Source organism: Mustelus asterias, chromosome 8, assembly GCF_964213995.1.
Source record: "Mustelus asterias chromosome 8, sMusAst1.hap1.1, whole genome shotgun sequence".
Classification (NCBI taxonomy): domain Eukaryota; kingdom Metazoa; phylum Chordata; class Chondrichthyes; order Carcharhiniformes; family Triakidae; genus Mustelus; species Mustelus asterias.
In genome coordinates this window covers 65206305-65224279 of record NC_135808.1, presented here as the reverse complement: position 1 = coordinate 65224279, position 17975 = coordinate 65206305, and the positions used below count along the sequence as shown (strand labels likewise).

At 49.5% G+C, this 17975-nt stretch overlaps 1 protein-coding gene across 1 annotated transcript in view; it reads left to right on the top strand.

Annotated features, from left to right (window-relative positions):
* Positions 1 to 17975, top strand: part of dnm3a (dynamin 3a) — a 258801-nt gene that overhangs the window by 232886 nt on the left and 7940 nt on the right. Inside the window, exons 22-24 of the transcript XR_013498526.1 lie at positions 5804 to 5945; positions 10629 to 10759; positions 14923 to 14984. The gene's annotated coding sequence lies outside the window, so the exon portion shown is untranslated. The remainder of the gene's footprint in view (positions 1 to 5803; positions 5946 to 10628; positions 10760 to 14922; positions 14985 to 17975) is intronic.

Sequence of the window (17975 nt, the reverse complement as noted above, 5' to 3'; positions counted from 1 at the left end):
GTCAGCAGAGCACGGCGAGGGGGGGGATGGTCAGTAGAGCAGAGTGAGGGGGGAGGGATGGTCAGTAGGGCAGGGCGAGGGGGGAGGGATGGTCAGTAGAGCAGGGTGAGGGGGGGGATGGTCAGTAGAGCAGAGTGAGGGGGGAGGGATGGTCAGTAGGGCAGGGCGAGGGGGGAAGGATGGTCAGTAGAGCAGGGTGAGGGGGGGAGGGATGGTCAGTAGGGCAGGGCGAGGGAGGGGATGGTCAGTAGAGCAGGGTGAGGGGGGAGGGGATGGTCAGTAGAGCAGGGTGAGGGGGGAGGGATGGTCAGTAGAGCAGGGTGAGGGAGGCGATGGTCAGTAGAGCGGGGGGAGGGGATGGTCAGTAGGGCAGGGCGAGGGAGGGATGGTCAGTAGGGCAGGGTGAGGGGGAGGGGATGGTCAGTAGGGCAGGGTGAGGGAGGGAATGGTCAGTAGAGCAGGGTGAGGGGGGTGGGGATGGTCAGTAGAGCAGGGCGAGGGGGGAGGGATGGTCAGTAGAGCAGGGTGAGGGGGGGAGGGGATGGTCAGTAGAGCAGGGTGAGGGGGGTGGGATGGTCAGTAGAGCAGGGTGAGGGGGGGAGGGATGGTCAGTAGAGCAGGGTGAGGGGGGAGGGATGGTCAGTAGAGCAGGGTGAGGGGGGGAGGGATGGTCAGTAGAGCAGGGTGAGGGGGGAGGGGATGGTCAGTAGAGCAGGGCGAGGGGGGAGGGATGGTCAGTAGAGCAGGGGGAGGGGATGGTCAGTAGAGCAGGGTGAGGGGGGAGGGGATGGTCAGTAGAGCAGGGTGAGGGGGGAGGGATGGTCAGTAGAGCAGGGTGAGGGGGGGAGGGATGGTCAGTAGAGCAGGGTGAGGGGGGAGGGGATGGTCAGTAGAGCAGGGTGAGGGGGGAGGGGATGGTCAGTAGAACAGGGTGAGGGGGGAGGGGATGGTGAGTAGGGCAGGGCGAGGGAGGGAATGGTCAGTAGAGCAGGGTGAGGGGGGAGGGGATGGTCAGTAGGGCAGGGTGAGGGGGGAGGGGATGGTCAGTAGGGCAGGGCGAGGGAGGGAATGGTCAGTAGAGCAGGGTGAGGGGGGAGGGAATGGTCAGTAGAGCAGGGTGAGGGGGGAGGGGATGGTCAGTAGGGCAGGGTGAGGGGGGAGGGGATGGTGAGTAGGGCAGGGCGAGGGAGGGAATGGTCAGTAGAGCAGGGTGAGGGGGGAGGGATGGTCAGTAGAGCAGGGTGAGGGGGGAGGGGATGGTCAGTAGAGTAGGGTGAGGGGGGAGGGGATGGTCAGTAGAGCAGGGTGAGGGGGGAGGGGATGGTCAGTAGAGCAGGGGGAGGGGGGAGGGGATGGTCAGTAGGGCAGGGTGAGGGGGGAGGGGATGGTCAGTAGGGCAGGGCGAGGAAGGGAATGGTCAGTAGAGCAGGGTGAGGGGGGAGGGATGGTCAGTAGAGCAGGGTGAGGGGGGAGGGGATGGTCAGTAGAGCAGGGTGAGGGGGGAGGGGATGGTCAGTAGAACAGGGTGAGGGGGGAGGGGATGGTGAGTAGGGCAGGGCGAGGGAGGGAATGGTCAGTAGAGCAGGGTGGGGGGTGAGCTGAGGCGTGCTGGGTTGTGGAATCATTGAACAGAGTGACGGGTAGCAGAGTTGCATCGGCAGAACCGGTGGAGCTGTGGGTAAGCAGAGTGGGAGGAGGGAGTGTGGGTGAGGTGATTGGGTGAGGAGAGTGGGGAATGGGAGTGAGGAGAGGAGGGGGATGGGAATGAGGAGAGTGGGGAGGGGGAGTGAGGAGTGGGAGTGAGGAGAGGAGGGGGAGTGGGAGTGAGGAGAGGAGGGGGTTGGGAGTGAGGAGAGGAGGGGGATGGGAGTGAGGAGAGTGGGGAAGAGAAAGGGGAGTGAGGAGAGTGGGAGTGAGGAGAGTGCGAGGAGTAGGGGGAGTGGGAGTGAGGAGAGTGGGGGGGGAGTGGGAGTGAGTGAGGAGGAGGAAGGGGAGTGAGGAGAGTGGGGATGGAAGCGAGTGCTGCGAGAATTAAAAACAGCCGACAAATAAATTTCACAACAGTGAATACTGTGGGCAGAGCTGAAGCGATGTGTGTTCAGTTTGTGACTCTGCCTTGCTCCTCGACCTCCCAACTCACTTCATTGAAGGATCCACCCCTCTGGCTGGGACAGGGAGGCCTGAAAACTCCAACGGTAAAAAAGTAAGGCCCCAGTTTGGAATGGGATCAGTATTGTGTTCTGCCACTGCCCCGACTGAGGATCTTGGCCATAATCGCCATTGTACCATAAACTGATAAATGTTTATGTTGACCTAGCCGATGGACCTTAGTGCCTGGAATGCACTTTGCATTTGAGTCGCAGTATCGAGCATTCTGAGGCCAGATACAAAGTTCACTCTGCTCTGTCCACCAGTAGACGGTGAGAGATTTGGCAGGAAAGGTTGCAAGCTTTACAACAAGGCAGCTCGTCACTACGACAACGAGTCCTTTGCATAAATACAGTGCTGTTGTCCGCTGACACTGCATCGCAGAGCCCAGCCACTATAAACAAAAACTTCACAGGATCACAATAAAATCCAAAAAGGGATTTTGCATGTGGCCCTACATCCATGTTTGTACATGGAATGTTCTAAAACAGAAATGGTTGTTTTTCTTTTTGCTGATGCCATTTGCAGTCTTTGCAAGTTTGACCATTCTAGGTGAGGAAATGCCTCACGTGACAACATGTCTCTGACTGTCTGGCTGACCTCCTAATACAGCAGCAATGTGACATTCTTCCATTTCCAATATTAGCCACCCTGTGGTCTCTGAATTAGACCCATTCCCATTTCATTGACACTTAGAATGTTGCTGACGGCCAGGAAGAGTTGATCCCGTCAGGCAAGGCTGGATATGAACCGAAGGCCGAGTGGTGAAAGTTCAATCCTCTGTGCCAACCAGTTTTCCAGCATTGTTTTAGCAGTTATATTGTTGACTTCATGGAGAGTCACCATTCTAAGTTTCTATCATGACAGGTTCTAAGGGTGGCCAGTTGTGTGCCCGAGCTGATGGTACTTTTGGACCAAGGTGCCCACAATCCGCACTGTCGCACCCCCAGGGTCACAGCGACATATGAATAGATGTGGGCAGGAAAGATAGAGTGGAATTTTCCATTTTTGAGACTACGTGTGGTGGTGGGCAGCTCCAGCAGGGCCTGTCCCGCCAACCAGATCCTGTGTCTGATTCTGCGCTTGGAACAAAGAACAAAGAACAATACAGCACAGGAACAGGCCCTTCGGCCCTCCAAGCCCGTGCCGCTCTCTGCTTCAAACTAGGCCATTCTTTTGTATCCCTCCATTCCCACTCCGTTCATGTGGCTATCTAGATAAGTCTTAAACATTCCCAGTGTGTCCGCCTCCACCACCTTGCCCGGCAGCGCATTCCAGGCCCCCACCACCCTCTGTGTAAAATATGTCCTTCTGATATCCGTGTTAAACCTCCCCTCCCCCCCCCCCCCCCCCCACCTCCTCACCTTGAACCTATGACCCTTATTAATTATGCACGAGCGAATTCCCCTCTCAATCTCCTCTGCCATTGGTGGGTTTGAAGGTCCCAGTGCCATATTTAAATATCAATCCAGCACACTCATGTCACACTCTCCAGTCCACCTGTCTTCACCAGGCGGTGCAGGATGTCAGCAACCCAGAGGGAAAAGGCTAGTTGCCTCCAGAAAAAGTCTGTTCCTCGACTCAACCACTCTTCCCTCGACCCCATCACTCGAGAGGCTCCCGTGCCCCACTTGGACTTCTACCCACCCCACCAGGAGTCTTCATCCATGCCCTTCCAGTAAGCATTCTGGTATCCCTTTGACCCCCTTGTTTGTCAGCCTTTCTTGTAGGTTTGTCAGGATCCAGCTTTCCTCCGCTCAGTCTTCCCTCTGCCCCCCCATCTTTGCACAGTCCTCCTTCCATATTTCCCCCCCTGCCATCATCTGGCCAAATTCCATTCCCCCCCCTCCCCCCCCGTCAGACCCCACGGGGTGTCCAGAAAGACACTGATGTGTGGCACTGGGGGAGGGGGAAACTGTTGTACTCCCCAACCCCAAGCACAATACTGAACCGAGTTGGTGACACGGGAGGGTCCATGGGTCCAGCAGCACGGTGCCGGTCCATAAAGACCAGCTGGACATGGAGATGCAGGGCAGAAACCAGTCTGCTCTGGCAGAGTGGTGAACAGTGCATAGGGAGCAGCGCAGCACTATGGCAGAAAGGCTTTGTTGCAGCCACTTCAAAGTCTCTTGTGAACTCAGGATTGCCTCGTGCACGTCACTCTTTTAGCAGTCAGGTTTTAGACCAAAGTAATTTCCCACTGGCATGACACGAGATTAAAAGGCCTGACTAACAGGATAGCGGCAGGCAACTGTTTTAATGAGCATTCATGAGATGTAAATGCCGTTCACGCCACCCGGAAGCGGGAAGGCCGACTTGGGAGAATTACAATCTGATATTACGCTGGCAGGTTTCCAACTTTTTAGCTTCCACAGGATTCTCCACCCCTACCCACCACCAAACCCGCCGTGGCTGGGATTGGAGAATTCATAGAATCATAGAATCCCTACAGAACAGGAGGAGGTCATTTGGCCCATCGAATCTGCACCGACCACAGTCACACCCAGGTCGTATTCCTGTAACCCTACACGTTTACCTTGCTAATCCCCCTGACACTAAGGAGCAATTTAGCATGGCCAATCAACCTAACCTGCACATCTTTGGACTGTGGGTGGAAACCGGAGCACCCGGAGGAAACCCACGCAGACACGGGGAGAAAGTGCAGACTGCACACACACAGTGACTGAGGCCAGAATTGAACCTGGGTCCCTGACGCTGTGAGGCAACGGTGCTAACCACTGTTCCACTGTGCCCATAATCTCTGGATTGCAATGTCTGAGGGTGACTGATGCCGCGAGAATAACTCGGGGAGACTAAATTAAATCCTACGCCATCGCAAAAATTTCAATCCCCCCCCATCCCCCACCCCCAGGGTCATTTATTATCGAACAATAATACTTTTGGAATTCAAGGTGACTTTTGAAGTGTGAAACTTTGACCTGGATGATCTAATTTAATTACTTTTCTTCAAGAGAGTCAAGATTACTTTTCTTCAAGAGTAATCAATACCTTTAAGTATTTGTTGGCTTCTCTTTGCCTTAACCAATTCTGTTTTGTTTTAAATTTTAAAAAAACTTACTCTTAAACTTTGAAACTGATCTTTTTAGAAAACTACAAGTTAAATAATGGTAAATTTGATCTTTGCTGAAAGAGCTCTTTGGCAGTTATAGGACAAGTCATGATTTATTAATGTACTCCCAATGCATGTTTACATACTGGATTTAGTAAGTATCTCCGAGGGAGCATTTTATGCTAACACAGTTACACATACGTATGAGTGGGCTTTTTACTTTGCCTTCTTGTTCTGTAAATTACTTTCTTTCCCTTTTTAGATTGCTTCCATTACACACTTCCTCAGCTGAAAGAGCAGAAAAATGTACGGCCCCCGTGCCTCTTGTACAGGCTGTGAGCTTGGCATACATTAACCTTCCCTCCCTTTTAGTTCTGCAGGAGTTACCTTGCACCCACTTGGCAACTTGCCCAATGGCACAGCTTTGATTGAAAAATGTCTGGGGAACTCTGTGGCGTGGAGCTTCATGTTTTTTTCACGATGTACTGCCAGGCCAAGTTGTGCCTGCTTTTATTTTCTGTTGAATTTGTAATTCTGCCTGGCTCTTTTTTTTAAACTTTTCCTACTGTTGCTTACGTCCTATAGTTTGCCTTCTAACCCAAGATCCATGAGAGAGAAATCTCAGGCCGGCGTTAGCTCCAATCTGCAGAGGGCCATGGAGGAGAAAATAAACCATCTGATCAGTTCCCCTTTCAAACAGAGCACTGTATCTCGTATGCGTCACGTGGTGAGTCACTTTATTTCTTTAGGAAAGAGTGAATCATTCAGGTTTTATTATGACTGCCTAGCTCAGCAGTCAAACTCTACATTTATTCTCAAATTGAGAGCTTTATTGGATGTTGATGATGACTGATTTTTAAGGCTATTACAATAGCCCTCTGTTTGCAGCAGTATGAGCTATTGTTCAGCTTGTCAGCTTTGCTGAACTTCAGCTAGCTTGAATATCCTTATGGGGTTTGTTTTCCTTATTTCTGCTGTTTTGCCACAGTGTTAGGGAGGCATGTGGTGTGTTGGCCTTAATCGTAAGGGGATTGGAGTACAGGAATAAAAAAACTCTTGCTACAATTGTACAGGGTTTTGGTGAGACCACATCTGGAACACTGTGTGCAGTTTTGGTCTCCACATTTAAGAAAGGATATACTTGCATTGGAGATGGTGCAGCGAAGGGTCACCAAAATAGTCCCTGGGATGGGGGATTGTCCCATGATGGGAGGCTAAGTAAATTGGTTTTACGTTCTCTGGCGTTTGGAAGAATGAGAGGTGATCTCATTGGAAACTTACAAAATTTTGAAGGGACTTGATAAAGATTGTTTCCCTTCGTCAGGGAGTCTAAAACACGGGGGCAAGGTCTCAGAATGAGGGGCCGATCATATAGGACTGAGATGAAGAGAAATTTCTTCACTCAAACGGTTGTGAAACTTTGGAAGTCTGTACCCCAGAAAGTGTGGATGCTCCATCGTTGAACGCATTTAAGGCCAGGATAGAGAGAGTTTTGGTGTCTCAGGGAATCAGGGGATATGGGAAGCAGGCAAGAAACTGAAGTTGACCCAAGATCAGCCATGATCGTATTGAATAGTGGAGCAGGGCCGTATGGTCTATTCCCACTCCTGTTTCTTGTGTGTTCTTGTGTTCTGTCGTTTCTAAAACCAAAATATCATTCATTGCAATGAGAGACTGTTGTTTATATTTCTATATCAGAGGACAGTGTGGCACTAACAAATGTAAGCTATTTTGGCTTTGCATTGCTCCCTGTTTATGGAGAGTTGCACACTGACAGGACAGAGCTAACTTGAGACTCACTTGCCACTGTTTTATGACCTCGCTTGGGTGAGACTCGTAAAATCCCGCCTGAGGCTAACAGAGAATTCCGTTCTGTGAGCCGCGCCTGCCCTGTTTCCGGGGTGGGCGAGGCGGTAAGATTCCAGCCACTACCTTTGCTAGAATTACAACACGGTAGCACAGTGGTTGGGGCGGCATGGTAGCACAGTGGTTAGCACTGCTGCTTCACAGCTCCAGGGACCTGGGTTCGATTCCCGGCTTGGGTCACTGTCTGTGTGGAGTTTGCACATTCTCCTCGTGTCTGCGTGGGTTTCCTCCGGGTGCTCCGGTTTCCTCCCACAGTTCAAAGATGTGCGGGTTAGGTTGATTGGCCAGGTTAAAAATTGCCCCTTAGAGTCCTGAGATGCGTAGGTTAGAGGGATTAGTGGGTAAATATGTGGGGGTAGGGCCTGGGTGGGATTGTGGTCGGTGCAGACTTGATGGGCCGAATGGCCTCCTTCTGCACTGTAGGGTTTCTATGATTTCTAACATTCAAAATGAAATCGAAAATGCTTCAGTTGAACAACTTGCAAGATTTTCTGAGCATTCGTTGTGTCTGCTCCCTTACTGCATCTTCCTCATTTCTTTCCCTTTTTGTCTAACTTACTTGTTTGCTTTATTTTTCTCTTCCCGCCTTTTGCTTGCCATTTGTCGTCCCTGTCGCCCTCCCTCCTCTTACAGGCTACTGCTGCCAGTGTATTGCTGTTAGTGGATGCTGTATCCAGACTGTTACAGACAGGAACCCTGGGCCTGGAATTTGCTGCCTGTTCGGCCCAAAGCTAGGCCCAGAAATAGGACCAATGTCCCACCCATTTTGCCATTGCCAAAAAAAGCACTTCCAAGATCCTAATTCAATTGGCATATGCCCAAACTTAAACTGGATGTACAGAATCCAAGGAAATGTTGAACCTACACCAATGGTTTCTTCTTAAGCAAGTTGCAAATAATTTAACCATCATCAGATTTGAGAATCTACAATTGGAGAAGCTTTTTGATATTAGTGTGTCTTATCCTGATATCATAAAAATGCATCTAAAGAAACAGAAAATACTAGAGCAAATCTCAGTGAAGACAGTTTAAAAATAAAACCCACAAAAACTGTGACAAAATGCTGGAGTGACTTTGTTTCTTGCTAATTACAATGTGCGTAGACCCTCGAACAAGTGCAGGTGGGGGAGACGCAGTTGGTGTGCGTGGCAATTTTGTGGATAGAGATTCATTTAAATGGAGGTTTTGATGAGTGGAAAGAGAAAATGGAGGCGGCTTGGGCATGTAGTTGACATCATTTTCTAGGAGAATGTTTCCTCAACATCAGGTCCCAGGTTCACGAAATCACTCCCTGAATGAACACCCCAATTATTAACAGCCACGCGGGGGAGTTCAACACTGGAGCCACATGACCCAGAGTTGCCCATTAGTTGGTCAATAAAGTGGGCAGAGCTGTGGGACAAGGAGGATTCTGATTGGTGGCAATGATGTCAATCTCCTGTTTTTAACCAAAAGAAAGGTTTATTTAAAACAAAAACCCTTTTCAGAGTTACAAAGTCAATATGCAGAGTAGACAGGGCAAGGCCTTAATCCATCTCCTTGCTTGCTCCAAAAACCAATTAAAATTGATCCAATTCATGGTCTCCACAAAAGAGACATACTACATCTAAGCTGACAGGAACAGGCATTACACCTGGTTTTGGGCTAGATCCTACACTTGATGTTAGCCAAAAGGCTGAGAAGTGGCCAATAGAAGGGTTGACTTGCCAAGGGCTTTAATTTATCCAGAAATGGTGGTATTCTGTAGCCACTGTGTGCATGCGCCATTCATAGAACCATAGAATCCAACAGTGCAGAAGGGGGCCATTTGGCCCATCGAGCCTGCACCAACAACAATCCCACCCAGGTCCTAGCTCTGGGACCCCACGCATTTACCCTGCTAATCTCCTGACACTAAGGGACAATTCAGCATGGCCAATCAACCTAACCCACACAGCTTTGGGAGGTGGAAGAAACTGGAGCACCCGGAGGAAAACCAACCAGACACAGGGAGAATGTGCAAACTTCACACAGACAGTGACTTGAGGCCAGAATTGAACCAGGGTCACTGGCGCTGTGAAGCAGCAGTACTAACCACTTTGCCACCGTGCCACTCCATTCCCTCAGCCTCCCAACTGAATTGTGAAGCTGAGGGTCAGGCTGGATGCCACCAGATGCAATCTAGAAAACATAGTCACCCTTGGATCTTGTATAGCTGCATGGAGCGCTCACCTCAGCTCAAAACCACTCAATCTGTTAACCACATCATCTGTTTGCGCCCAGGTGTGTCTGGGTGAGAATGTGGAGAACATTCCGGACTGTCTCCTGTCACAGCAGCCAGATTGATTTTTATTAGCAGCAGGATTCCCATAGGAGCTGCCTTGAAGCGAGAGGGACGCAATTCAGTTCGATATTTGTCAGCAAATGCTGACATGATGACTGTGGCTTGCAAGACATTGACTTCCAGCATTAGACACTGACGATTAACATGTGTGGACCAGTCAACTGGGCTTTATAACAATACCTCACAAATTACATTTTATTCAATCCCTCCTTTCAGCAGAATGTTCTACCATAGTGAGATATGCCACCTAGTGGACAGGAGGATAAATATTTTATTTCCCCCAAAATATACTTTATTCATTAAATTTAGAAAAGTGCATTACGTAATTGTTCAAAGATGACATTACACAGAGTGCGAAAGTGTCTTGTTCAACACAGTGTGTGGCACTTGGAGCTACACTTGGGATTATAGGTTATATTTACAACATTCATTTCATGTCAAACATAGTCTGAAGGGTTTTACATGCTTCCCAGTCCCTCGCTGTACTACAGTGAGAGGCCTTAGACAGTAGCCTTCCTCCATCGGGCGGCATGGTGGCACAGTGGTCAGCACTGATGCCTCACAGCGCCCAGGGACTCGGGTTCATTTCCAGCCTTGGGCCACTGTCTGTGTGGAGTTTGCACGTTCTCCCCACATCTGTGTGGGTTTCCTCCAGGTGCTCCGGTTTCACCCCACAGTCCAAAGTTGTGTGGGTTGGGTTGATTGGCCATGCTAAATTGACCCTAATGACAGGGGGACTAGCAGGGTAAACATGTGGGATTACGGGAATAAGGCCTGGGTGGGATTGTGGTCAGTGCAGACTCAATGGGCCGAATGGCCTCCTTCTGCAGTGTAGGGATTCTGTGATTCATGACGGCTGCCCAAAGTTTTAGCGTGCCACGCAGCACATAGTCTTAAACCTTGAAATATGCCAGTCTGCAACACTCCGTTGTCAGCAGCTCCCTGCACTGGAAGAGCAGCAAGTTTCGGGCAAACCAAAGAGCGATCTTTACCGACCTGCTTTGCGAAGGCATATTTCAGAAGGAGGTGGGTGATGGTCTCAGTCCCATGGCTTGCAAAATATATCCCGAGAGTCAGGATCTCAAATCTGTGACCATATTCCACGGGGAAGCTCGTGCAATGGTACTGTTATAACCATAACCCTGAATAATGACTAACTTTCTTCCCATTTGTTTTCTGGAATCCTGCTTACTAAGTGTCCAATGATTTTTGTTTTGGAAGCATTGCTTTCTCCCAGGAGAAGAATTGAAGTTTGAAATCCTAAGTGAAATCGAGCAACTTAAGAAACTGCAGAGTGAGCAGAGGCCTCTTTGCTGTCGCCGTATTGTGACTGGTCAGCTACTTAAAGCCAGGTACCGTAAACCAGTTATCTGCCCCTTGCTACTTGTGGGATCTTACTGGGTGCAAATTGGTTGCTAAGTTTCCTGCATCACCACAGTGACCATACTTCTAAGGGTGGCACAGTGGTTAGCACTGCTGCCTCGCAGCGCCAGGGACCCGGGTTCAATTCTGGCCTTGGGTGACTGTCTGTGTGGAGTTTGCACATTCTCCTCGTGTCTGCATGAGTTTCCGCTGGATGCTCCAGTTTCCTCCCACACTCCAAAGATGTGCAGGTTAGGTGGATTGGCCATGTTAAATTGCACTTTAGTGTCAGGGGGATTAACAAGGTAAATACATGGGATTACAGGGATAGGGCCTGGGTGGGATTGTGGTCTGTGCTGACTTGATGGACTGAATGGCCTCCTACACTGTAGGGATCCATGATTCTATTTCATTAGCTGTGAAGCATTTTGGGAACAAAGAACAAAGAACAAAGAACAATACAGCACAGGAACAGGCCCTTCGGCCCTCCAAGCCCGCGCCGCTCCCCGGTCCAGGATTGAATCCTGAATCCAGGATCCCCGCCCAATTTTCCAGCCTATCTACATACCAATATCCTATCCACCGAGCTGTCCCTCACAGCTACGATGCTTTGTTCATTACAACCTATTAACTTACCCCCACCCCCCCATTCCAGACCATGTGATCTCCAGGGAGAGGCGAAAACCCAGAGTGAAAAATCCCAGGGCCAATATGGGGAAAAAAAAATCTGGGAAATTCCTCTCCGACCCCCTGAGGCGATCGAAACGAGTCCAGGAGATCACAATGGCCCCGATCGGAAAATGCTTCCCAACCCTAGTCATTTCCACTTCCACGAACACCATATGAATCCCCTGCCCCCGAGACAGGTTCCCAACTATCCGCAGTCTCACTCTGTACTGGCACCAGCAAGATGATCGTAGAATGAAGCCTTGAAACGAGAAAACAGGAACAATTAGCCCGCGCCGCTCCCTGGTCCAAACTAGATCACTCTTTTGTATCCCTCCATTCCCACTCCGTTCATATAGCTGTCTAGATAAGTCTTAAACGTTCCCAGTGTGTCCGCCTCCACCACCTTGCCCGGCAACACATTCCAGGCCCCCACGACCCTCTGTGTGAAATATGTCCTTCTGATATCTGTGTTAAACCTCCCCCCCTTCACCTTGAACCTATGACCCCTCGTGAACGTCACCACCGACCCGGGGAAAAGCTTCCCACCGTTCACCCTATCTATGCCTTTCATAATTTTATACACCTCTATTAAGTCTCCCCTCATCCTCCGTCTTTCCAAGGAGAACAACCCCAGTTTCCCCAATCTCTCCTCATAACCAAGCCCCTCCATACCAGGCAACATCCTGGTAAACCTCCTCTGCACTCTCTCCAAAGCCTCCACGTCCTTCTGGTAGTGTGGTGACCAGAACTGGACGCAGTATTCCAAATGCGGCCGAACCAACGTTCTATACATCTGCAACATCAGACCCCAACTTTTATACTCTATGCCCCGTCCTATAAAGGCAAGCATGCCATATGCCTTCTTCACCACCTTCTCCACCTGTGACGTCACCTTCAAAGATCTGTGGACTTGCACACCCAGGTCCCTCTGCATCTCTACACCCTTTATGGTTCTTCCATTTATCGTGTAGCTCCTCCCTACATTATTCCCACCAAAATGCATCACTTCGCATTTATCAGCACTGAACTCCATCTGCCATTTCCTTGCCCAAATTTCCAGCCTATCTATATCCTTCTGTAGCCTCTGACAATGTTCCTCACTATCTGCAAGTCCTGCCAGTTTTGTGTCGTCCGCAAACTTACTGATCACCCCAGTTACTCCTTCTTCCAGATCATTTATATAAATCACAAACAGCAGAGGTCCCAATACAGAGCCCTGCGGTACACCACTAGTCACAGGCCTCCAGCCGGAAAAAGACCCTTCCACTACCACCCTCTGTCTTCTATGACCAAGCCAGTTCTCCACCCATCTAGCCACCTCCCCCTTTATCCCATGGGATCCAACCTTTTTCACTAGCCTACCATGAGGGACTTTGTCAAACGCTTTACTAAAGTCCATATAGACAACATCCACGGCCCTTCCTTCGTCAACCATTTTGGTCACTTCTTCAAAAAACACCACCAGGTTCGTGAGGCATGACCTCCCTCTCACAAAACCATGTTGACTATCGTTAATGAGTTTATTCCTTTCTAAATGCGCATACATCCTATCTTTAAGAATCTTCTCCAACAACTTCCCCACCACGGACGTCAAGCTCACCGGCCTATAATTACCCGGGTTATCCTTCCTACCCTTCTTAAATAACGGGACCACATTGGCTATCCTCCAATCCTCTGGGACCTCACCTGTGTCCAGTGACGAGACAAAGATTTGCGTCAGAGGCCCAACTATTTCACCTCTCGTCTCCCTGAGCAGCCTTGGATAGATTCCATCAGGCCCTGGGGATTTGTCAGTCTTTATATTCTGAGATTGTTCTTCTTGAAGTTAGAATGTGAAATGTAGTACAGATTTTGTCAGCGGATTGGAGCTTGCAATGGCTGATACCTGTTCGGAGATCTGCTCTTCTTTCACAACCTTGTTTTCTCCCCCTCTCCTACATTTGAAATTTGAGATGATTGTGTCCCGTCAAATCCCACAGAGAATGTTGGTTCCGTTCAATCTAAAAGGGGATAAATTTGGGTGTGTCTTCTTTGTGGGTCCCGCTTTCAAATGCAGAGGTCTGAGAAGCTCCAGATTTTGGTCCATGGTTGTCATCCTAATATAGACAGCACTGTGGTAGGAGCCTGCATGGTGTTAGTGCTCCAACCTCCAGGTAATTATTAGGATCATAGGGATCTGGAGGAGGGAAGGGTGGGTCGAGATGGGGTTTGGGTAGGAATATTGCAGACTTCAGAATTCAGAAATCATAGAATCCGTACAGTGCAAAGAAGGCCATTTGACTCATCAAATCGGCACCAACTTTCCGAAAGAGCATCTTAACCAGCCCGCCCCCCCCGCTCCGTCGCCCTATCCCCGTAACCCCATGTCTTTACCATGACAAACCACCTAACCTACACATCTTGGGATACTAAAGGACAATTTAGCATGACCAATCCACTTAACCTGCACATCTTTGGACTGTGGGAGGAAACCCATGCAGACAGAGGGAGAATGTGCAGATTCCACACAATAAGAAGTCTCACAACACCAGGTTAAAGTCCAACAGGTTTATTTGGAATCACGAGTTTTTGGAGTGCTGCTCCTTCATCTGGTGAGGACTCCAAAAGCTCGTGATTCCAAATAAATCTGTTGGACTTTAACTTGCTGTTGTGAGACTTCTTACTGTACCCACACCAGTCCAATGCTGGCATCTCCACATCAAGACTCCACACAGACAGTCACCCAAGGCCAGAATCGAAACTGGGTCCCTGGTGCTTTTGAGGCAGTGCTAATCACCGTGCTGCCCAAAGGGTACTGGTGGAGGTTTGGATTGGTAGCTCTTGGGAGTATTTTGGAGTGACTCAGAGTGCCAACAACGGGGTGGTGAGCAGGCGGGAGGGGGTGGGGAAAGGGAGGTGGTTTGAAGGTTAGGGCCGTAGCCAGCAGGAGATTGGATGAGGACACTGGAGAGCAGAAACCTTAAGATTGGGAGTGATGGTGCTTACCTCTTTTTGCACATGGTGCTTAGGATTGGTTTTCCTGGAGACAACAAGCACTGGCTTTAGCTGCCTCGGCAAAGCATGGCCTAATGCCTGCCTCTTGCTTGTCCTTTACCAAGATGGCATGCAGCACTCTTCCCATTGGAAGTGTGAATGCACATCATGGATCCTATTTTTGAGTGTTAAGATGCCACGCACGGCCTAAAGAATGGGTCTTATGAACACATTTTCCCCTGTAAAGCAGTGTTAGAAAGCGTTAGAAGGATTAGTAGGTTGATTATCAATCTGTTAAAACATGTCACAAATATTATTTCTGTGGCCCTGGAGTGGGACTTGAACCTGAAGCTTCTGTCAGAGTTGCAAGACCTCTGTATCCAAAATATATAGAAAATGCAATAATGAGGAAATTCAACAGCTACAGCAGAGAATTGCTGCCGCGATTAATGACAATTCATCTGTCACATTACTGCCTAAATGTTTTCTCCTTTGTTTTCTTGCCCATCAGACTGAAGCCCCTCTATCCTGTTGAAGGACCGGGTATTACTCAATGCAGAGGTACTTTGCCAGGTTAGTTAAACATGCCACTTGTTGATAGCATCAAGATAGAATCAAACTATTTGGTGAACCCACACTTTACCAATTGGTTTATGCTCTGTCGTTGTTACATACGATAGATATCCTGTTCCACAAAATGGCAAAGATTCTGACTGAAAGCCGATGTGTTTCTTCCCAGGATTTCTCTCCAAATTGTGTTTTATGCTGTCATTCCTGAGGGGCGGGGCCTAAAGATGCGGCAAGCCCAGCTCTGCAGAAACCTGAGCGCCCTTTTCATTGGGCTCCCCAATCTCAAATTGATGTTAAAGACCACTCCCCCTCACTTCCCATCATCACCAGCATCGGGGCATGGGAGCCCATTGCCCACCCTCACCAATGCAACGTTCTCCCCCTCTTCCCTTGCCCCCCAGAATTCAGTTTCACATCAACCCCCCATCTCAATGCAGGCACAACCCCCCCCCCCCCCCCCCCGCCCCTCAGCTATCCTCCAATGTCACTCCCTGTGCAACCCCCCACCCCCCATCCACATAATGTGACCCCCCAATGGAGTTCCCTAGTGGCTCTATCCTAGCAGTTGGCAGGAGCACTGCCCAGCCTTTTTCTTATCACCCGGGGGCTATACTCACCTCTAAACCCTTGACGCGTAGTGATCATGACTAGTTTCTGTTTGTGGTCGTCACGTTGGCAGGGGGGTGCGGCGGGGGGAGGAAATCATATGGCGAACCCGGAAGGTGAGGCATTATTTAAATTGATGGCAATCAGGTGCATGCAGTCTTTGGGCATGAATCTGATTATGTCGCCAGCTGTGTGTGTGTGCGTGTGTGTGTGCGTGTGTGTGTGGTGGGGGGGGGGTAGAGAGTGCTCATTCTGAGATCTACCTGGTGCAAATGCCATTATGGTCCTCTCATGAGAGTTCGTGTTCATAACAAGATTTGCGTCCATGGAAAATAGGGCCGGAAAATCACCCCCATAATCTCAGGCAGAGATGATTGCTCGCAAAGGCACATATAAGTGAAGCCATTTATTTTTACGTCTGTTCTTGGGATGTAGTTCTGGCTGGAAAGACTGAGCTGCCTCAAGGAGGAAGGGGTTGTTGGACCTTCCCCTGAATCGCTGCAGCCCTTGTACTGATGGTGTTTCTCAGATGCGGCCCTTTGGTACAGGATGGCATTGGGAAGTTTTTTTTAATTAACGGCTGAGTGAGTGGAGAGATTGAGGGGTAGTTTCCTTCTCCATAGCCTGCTGATGTGGGATTTTTTTTTTCTCCAGTGGTAACTTTCTCTGCATTTCTTCATTTGTCTGATCATTGCCGGCCACATTTGCTTCCATTTTATCTTTCAATCCCTTGCAAATGCTTCTTGCAATATTACTCCTGAGGATGCACTTTTCATATTTTCTTTATCTACTGTGGCTAAAATTGTGATTCCCAGACTGGTGAAGGAATATCTTTCCAGGTTATAAGATGGCTGATCAGTCCAATGCTCAATCTGTAGACTTTGCCTCATGTGGGGCAGGTGGTGATTGAAGGGTTGGGTAGATGGGTAGCTTGGAGGTTTGTGCACTCTCTCCAATGTCTTGACTTTGACTCTGTACATTCCCGATGAAGTCTCTCAATGTGTTCGGTACCTTCCCAGGTGAGCCTCCTCCATTTTGGTCAGTCACAAGTCAGGATCTCCGATGAGATCCCATGCGGATGTTTGACCTTGTCAGGGATGCTTTGCAGACATACCTCGAGCGTAGCGTTACTGGCTTGAAGGCACTGGTCTGGATTGAAGAGCATCATCACCTAATCCTGCATTTTTATACTGAGTGCCATCACACTGAGACAGTAATTGTATTATTAATCTGCCCAGTTTGAATGTTCCTGTTTCCCAGGACTTATCATGCAGTGGTCTCTTCATTCTAGAGAAATAATATCTTGTCCATTCAGCCTGTCCCTAACACACATGACAACCAGAGCCTCACAATAAAACACATCAGGCAGAATTTTCCCGAAAAAATTCCTCGTGTCATAGCGGCGAGAAAACGGGAATCCTCCACACCGGTCTTTTCGGCGAGCTTGGCACTGTAATCTTCCGACACTCTGTCAATTTTTTGATACCTGGGAGCTTTGTGCAGGGATGGGGAGGCGGAGCCTATACATGCCGGTGAAGCTGGCTTCAGAACACCCAGGCGCCATTTTGCAGGGAGAGCCGGGAGACCTCCTCCTTACCCCCCACCCCCCTTCATCGGCAACATTCTGACACGGGTTGCCAGCATTGGGGTATCAGAGCCCTCCCGATGTGTGGATCTCCAATATGCCCCACCCCCGTCATGACCCCCTCTGCGACCCACCCCTGCATAGTGCCCCCTGCATGGCTCTTCCCCCCCCCCCAATCCCCCCCCATGACTCCCTCCCTATTGTAAAGGCCCCCATACATAGCCACCCCATCAGAGTCCATAGGCCCCCCCATCATAGCCCCACCCCCACTCAGGCTCTACCTCCACTCAGGCACCACTTCCACTCAGGCCCCCATCCCTTGGCACTGCCCCTAGCACACCTAACTGATGTGAATCGTATTTTTGGCCTTTCATGCCATATCTTCCTGATTTGTCATGCTGATGACGGGCACGACAAGCTGGTAAGATTGCGCCCATCCTCTCACATCGCCCCAATGCTTCCATCCTGTATCTCCTGTGCCCACACCCCTCAGAATGTCCTGGGAGAGGTAAAAGAACAGTGACAATACCCAAGGCCAGTCAGATATGATTCATGAACTGATTTTACTTTTGACATTTTAAGAAGCCTAACTACAAATCTGTGGTTCAACCAATGAGCGCGCAAACACCAATTAAATTCTGGGAGGTCGGTTTAATAGTCAAATCTTATATCCCACAGCTGTGCTTGCACATCATAAAAGGAAAAGAAATTCAATTTCTCGGAATGAAATATATTTTAGTTAGATTTTATTTGCCAATATATTGTTAGACTGACCTCCCTCATAGCTACAGAATCACAGAATG